The following is a 6,468-nucleotide window of genomic DNA, read 5'->3' on the forward strand; positions in this document are numbered from 1 at the left end:
CTCACAGAAACTCACACACGTCCGCGTTCGCGTGAAGACAGGTAGCAACTCTGACATTTAAGCCGTGCAAATCAAAACCCCCTCACACGCACGCCCGCCACACAGCATGTCACCAATCACTGTGAACGTCAAACGCTGCACCCACCGCCGGTGAAACGTTACAATTCATCTCCCCGATCAAAGCCACTCCCACGGGCCGATTGGTTATGGACAGTGTTGGACTTTCAGCCAGAAGGTTCTGGGTTCGATCCTGACATTGTCTGGGTTCCGTGAGCGATGTCAGCAGCGCTAAGTTTTGCTTAGTGTAGTTAATAATTTTCCTAAGTCTGTGCTGTGTAGATACAGACTTAGGAAAAGTTTTATTATGCCAAGCAAACTTAATGATGCGAAGATGACTCATGCAGCCCACACACCTGGTGGATAAAGGGTGAAATAAGTTTCCCCCACCCCCCACTACCAACCCCTTCCACGATCTCCTAGATCATTATCTGTGCAGAAAAGCTTGTGTGCTTCAGGTACATGGACAGACGATCAAATACGCGGGTTAAAGATCCGACAATCCCTGTCAACGTTTGGCGAGTTTCAGTTGAACACAAACTTTTTCAGTCCAGCATGAAAGCTCCCAGAAAACGAAGTGTGGCAGTTTTGAAACCAGGGGGTAAAAAAACGGTCTTGCACGTGAAAAGTACCACTTGCACATGTGAGTGAACATGGGACGGGACTTGTAGCCCCCCCCCCTCCACTCCACCCCCGTCTCCCCCCACCCCCTAAAAAAGGCGCGGCAAAGAAAGTGTTGTCTGCGCAAAATTCTGTTCAAAAATCTACTTTGATCATGAGACAAAAATACACTTACATACAGGAGAGAGAGAGAGAGAGAGAGAGAGAGAGAGAGAGAGAGAGAGAGAGAGAGAGAGAGAGAGAAGGCGCCTCTCCCTGCGGCCAGCAGTCTGATTTCAGTCATACTGAGAAAGCTATTGTGAGAATAAATATTACAATACAACACAATACAGTGCAATAAATCCCAAAACGACTCTTACTCTGGATCCAAAAGACTTCGCATACTTTGCTTTCCTCAGTTTGTTTGTTTGAGGGTGGTGTGTGTGTGTGTGTGTGTGTGTGTGTGTGTGTGTGTGTGTGTGTGTGTGTGTGTGTGTGTGTGTGTGTGTGTGTGCGCGTGCATGTGCGCGTGCGTGTGTGTGCTCATGACATGCCTTTTTGAAAAAAAAAGAAAAAAAGCAGTGACATTCACCAAAACAATACAGACACGGACACACGCATTCAGATACATATACACAGACACACGCATTCAGATACATATACACAGACACACGCATTCAGATACATATACACAGACACACACAAAAACGCACAACCACAAACAAAACCGCACTCGCTCATTCACACATATTACGCATACATACAAATGAATTGAAGAGTATTAGAAAGGCAGGGGATGGGATGTAGGGGTGGAGGGGGGGGGGGGAGGGGCGTTGAAGGGGTTGGGTCGCTTTGTTCTTCATCAATACAAACTCCCCGGGGAGTTGGGGGCTGGGGGGTGGGTGATCACAAAATAACATCCGGGAGGGGTCACTTTGGCCGGAGAGGTTTAGACTGTCACTTTACACCGGGCTCACAAATCGGAACTTCACCTCCCAATCACACGAACCCTCATTCTGGCCACAGCAGCCAGAGGAAATGGCTGCACGAAGTGTTTTGAACAAATGGTGGCTTTCCACCACTTTAGTATCATTTCTGCTTCTCCTAGAGTCTAGCTCAGTTTGGGGAGGACGGTTCTACTCCATCTGTCACAAGCCGACAGACAGTGAGGGGAGCGTGTATGGCTTCTCCGTACCCCTCTTGAAGGACGATGCGGAGACAGCTATGAACGTGTCCGTCAGAGAGTACATCGGGGGGAGGATGGGGCTGCTGGTCAATGTGGCCACGTTCTGAGGTGAGTTGTCAGTCTCTCTCTCTGTGGTCATTGATGCCCTGTTTTAGCATCCTAAATTATTGCGTCTATCGGTTACATTTGCATGGTTTGCGGGGAACGTGAAATATTTTTATGCGTGCCGTGCATGTACCTTCCAACAGTGGTTGATGTATGAGTTAGCTGGTGTGCTACTAAACTCCACCGTTGGAAAAATTAAGATTCGTTCGAACATTCATTCATTCATTCTAATATCTATTCTTGTCTGTCTCTCTCTGTGAATATGTGTGTGTGTGTGTGTGTGTGTGTGTGTGTGTGTAAAGGTACTTTAATTGGTAGATGTAGTTCTCAGAAAATGTTTATGATCATCATCATCATCATCATCCTTGTCTTGATTTAAACAAAATTTTATTCAGTAAATATGTCACACATGTACAGATAGACAGCGGAGCAACAACAAGCTAATAGCTTATAGCTTATCATCCTTGTCTTCATCATCAATATCGTCGTTATCATCTTTATTATTTTGATGTATTATTTTCATGAATCACACCTATAGTTTTTGCTTGAATGGAATGATTTACGTTATCCATCGTCTCCATGACACTGGACTATCGATGACCGATAAAACCGTGTCATCCGGGCAATATGTTGAGCGAGAGGGAAAGAAACGAAACAAACAACAACAAAAAATCTGTTGATACAACTGAATTTACACTCTTAGAAATACAGACACTATAGTGGAGATATGATACAAAGTTTTCAAGATCATAAACAAAATTGATGACATTGACACTAACACTTTTTTCCCTCAACAAACAAATCTGATATAACCAGAAGTTCAAATACTAATTTTTATACACAATTTTGTAGGACAAATGTTCGCAAATCGTCCGTCAGCGTCAGAGCTGTTAAAGGATGGAATGCACTATTAAATGTAACAAAATCAGCTAACACTATAACCCTTTTCAAAAATCTTCTGGATAACGACCCTACATCATTAGCTCAGAAATATGATTTTGACAATTAATTGAGAGAGAAATCAGCATGCAAATGCAAACCCCAAAATACATATATCAAGAAGGGACGTGGAAAAGCTGTGAGGTTTATTATAGTCCCAACTCTGTATCTGTATCTAAAAACCACAACAAAACTGCTACGTGTTTTGATCTGATGCTGGTGCGTGCGTGAAAAAGAACAAACGACAGACAACCCGGAAGAAAACGCTGGAAGAAGATTGACACTGCTTTTAGATCTGGCACTCCCACGACGACCAGTAGGTCTGATAACTGCAGTAGATCTGATCGAAGAGACGTAGATCTGGATCTACTAACTTATCAACCCTGTGTGTGTGTGTGTGTCCGTGGAAAGCTTTAACGTTGACATTTTCTCGGCTTCTACAAATGGCATAGGAACCAGTTGAAATTGGCAGGGTGGTAAGGTTGGTATGAATGAGAGCTTTAGAGAGCTTTAAAGTCATGATGATGATTATGGCAAGCTGGATGTGAGGTCAAAGGTCAAGGCCATTCTTTAGAATCGAAAAAAACTTCACAGAGGCCTTATCCTGCATCCAAAATTGATCAAACTTGATATTGTAACTTGTCATGGGTACAACATAATGCCTAGAGAAATTCAAAATCACAGGTTAAAGATCAAGGTCACGACATGGCATATGTCATTGATAAGAAAGTTCCTGTCTTAGATAGAAAGTCTTCATCAAATTCGGTGGGGTGCTTGGTCAAGTTGAGAAAAAAAAAGGGTCAGCGATCAAAGTTCAAGGTCACAGCATAACAGAGTGGGGAAAAATGTAGAAACACGTTAAAACTCGGGTTTTTTGTCCAGTGTTCAATAAACAAGGAGACAGTAATTCGTTTTAGCCAGATGGCCAGACAATAAACGCCTTGTTAATTTAGAGGTCATTGGTCGGTCACATTGAATTTTGGCCAGATGATCAACTTTGCAGTGCCATTTTTGTTTGTTCACGATTCCCTTTGTTGGAATTCAAGTGGGTGACATACGCGAGTCATGAAGGCCTTGCCTCTATTGTTCGTCATAACTTGTGTCTCTCAGAAGAGATAACACTGTATATAGCAGTTCCAGAACTTGCTAACTGCATGCATGGCGGCTTTGCTTGGCAGTTGACAAGGTTACCACAGACTTTATCAGCAGTTGGTCGAGAGTCCACGTTTTACCACAAATCGATAACCATTGCTGGATCAAGCTGCGTGAGAGACAGGATAGTGGCTGACTTGTTGGGACAGCTCTAACAGCTCTAAGCTGTTTCAATGAAGAGAACCATTCACACTCTATAGCCACTTGCAGCTCATCGATTTTCTTTGTCACCAGTTGCGGTTTATGGCAGGCACATAATAATGAATATATACATTTCTTTTATCATTTTCTGTAAGAGTACAGATGTCAGAATACCGCTTTATTATCTTCAGTAAGAGATATCTATTTGTGGTATATGTCAAATGAACAATCTTACTATCATTTAGTAAAAGACATGTACACGCAAAAGTTGACGTAAACCTCGCATACAGTAATCACAATCATACACATACAAAAATCACAGTAAGAAAACAGGCACAAAGTATCACGCTGTAATTAAACATGTTAAACAACAGTGAGGAGAAGCAACTGTCTGTATTAAAATGTTCTTCTCTTTACTGTTGTTTTATACTGAAGTCTCCCAGCCTCATGGTCATTTTTATTGTAATCAGACACAGGCATAAATGACTGGTCAACACCGAGCAAGCTATTCAACGGGTACTTCTTGAAGCGCTTCATTCTCGTCTTTTTTTTTTTCTTTAAATTTTTTTTTATTTTTAAGACAACAGTCGCGCGGCGGAGGGAAACAAAAGAAGCAAAACGTTAACTTTACTTCACACACACAGTCTCCAAGCAGTATTTCACGGATATTAAGATTTAAATAAATAAATAAAAAGCCACCGGTCTCCACTCTGGGAGGGACGCTCACTCAGTCGGGTTCCGCAACTAAGCCGTTATTGTCGTTAGTAGGGGATTTAAGCTTAGTAGGTGGTGTCCAAAGTACGTTAAATCAGAACAGGCACCACTGAACACCACCGAAGTGACTGAGCAGCAGTGCAGGGTCTCCTCTGGTGTGTGGCCTCATGGCTACCTAACATCGATGGTTCCCTGCGGACTGCCGACGTTGGAACTGTGACGGACGAACCCGGGTGTGGCCGGGCCGCCTGTGGGGGAATCTGAATGAGCGGCGTGGGAGTAATGCCACTGAAACGGTGCAGATGATGGGGCAGAAAAAAAAGCCACAGGGACAGTGAAAAAGCCATAGGGACAGAGAAAAAGCCACAGGGACAATGAAAAAGCCACAGAGACTGAATTCTTTATTCACTGTGTCTTGAGCTCGGCATGGTAAGTTGGGGCCCAATTCTGTAGTATCAGTTCTACTTGGAAAAACAACAACTGGTATTGCTCTTTTCCAAGGTTCGTAACGTTTCCTTCCGCGTGTGTGTGCGTGTGTGTGTGTGTGAAGAGGCGTTTGGAGCGGGAAAACTTTTAGGAAGGTTTTTATATAAGCTTATATATATATATATATATATATATATATATATATATATATATATATTCCAGTTCAAAATGACAAGGGGGATGAGTTGACACAGCGACAATTCGCAACATTTACAGCCACAGCCCGGCGTGTGACGTAGTTTTCGGCTACAACGCAACACAGGACAGACCAACAACGCCACCAGCGTGATGTTTTTAGTTTTCTTCAGATGATGATTTTAGATCCGGGAGACAGCGGTCAGCAAATTGCCACTTTCCGCCGGACAGGGGGAGACTACTAGGACACATAACTGAACGTTCTTTAAGTTAGTGTCGACTTAATCGGTGGGGAAAACTTGACTTGGGCACAAAAAAAGTTGGAAGACATATGCCAGGTGTCCGCTTACACGAGGTCTGAGTTAGGGAGGAAAATTTTATCGAGATAAAAAAGGACCGCTGAAAAAATGTGTCGACTTACCCGAGGAGACAACTAAAGCGAGGTCAGTTTCAGTGGCGATAACTGTAATTGAAAGCAGTGGTAAAAAATTCAGGACTCACCCTCTCGAACAAAGGAACCTCCACTAGACCCAAGCCCAGAACAATTTGACCCTCGGGGGGTGGAGGGGGGGTGGGGGGGTGCAAGCCAATAGGGCGTCAAAGTCAACTATTGAAGAAAAAAATGACATTAAAAAAGGTGGGGGTTGTGAGGTGATCGATGGAGTTTGAAATCCCCTTAACGATAGGAACTTCAGAGATTTTTGAACCCTCGCTTTTAGTGTTGTGATCTGAGGCTGTCGCGTGTGTGTGTGTGTGTGTGTGTTTAAGTGAGCGTATGTTTTTTGTTGTTTTTTTTTTCTTCTCTCTCTCTCTCTCTGTTGAAGTGTGTGTGTGTGTGTGTGTGTGTGCGTGTGTGTGTGCGCGCGCACATCTCCAAAAGTGTTTTCAGCCTTTGATATTTGACTGCCTCCCGTGGCCAGTGGGCCGGGCTGTAATCAGTGCGAACAAGTGTG

At 43.5% G+C, this 6,468-nt stretch overlaps 1 protein-coding gene across 1 annotated transcript in view; it reads left to right on the top strand.

Moving 5' to 3' along the window:
- The first annotated feature begins 1,672 nt into the window (after positions 1 to 1,672).
- Positions 1,673 to 6,468, top strand: part of LOC143274842 (glutathione peroxidase 6-like) — a 23,620-nt gene continuing 18,824 nt past the window's right edge. The window contains exon 1 of the mRNA XM_076578793.1: positions 1,673 to 1,951. The gene's annotated coding sequence lies outside the window, so the exon portion shown is untranslated. The remainder of the gene's footprint in view (positions 1,952 to 6,468) is intronic.

Source organism: Babylonia areolata, chromosome 29 (genome assembly GCF_041734735.1).
Source record: "Babylonia areolata isolate BAREFJ2019XMU chromosome 29, ASM4173473v1, whole genome shotgun sequence".
NCBI classification, from domain to species: Eukaryota; Metazoa; Mollusca; class Gastropoda; order Neogastropoda; family Buccinidae; genus Babylonia; species Babylonia areolata.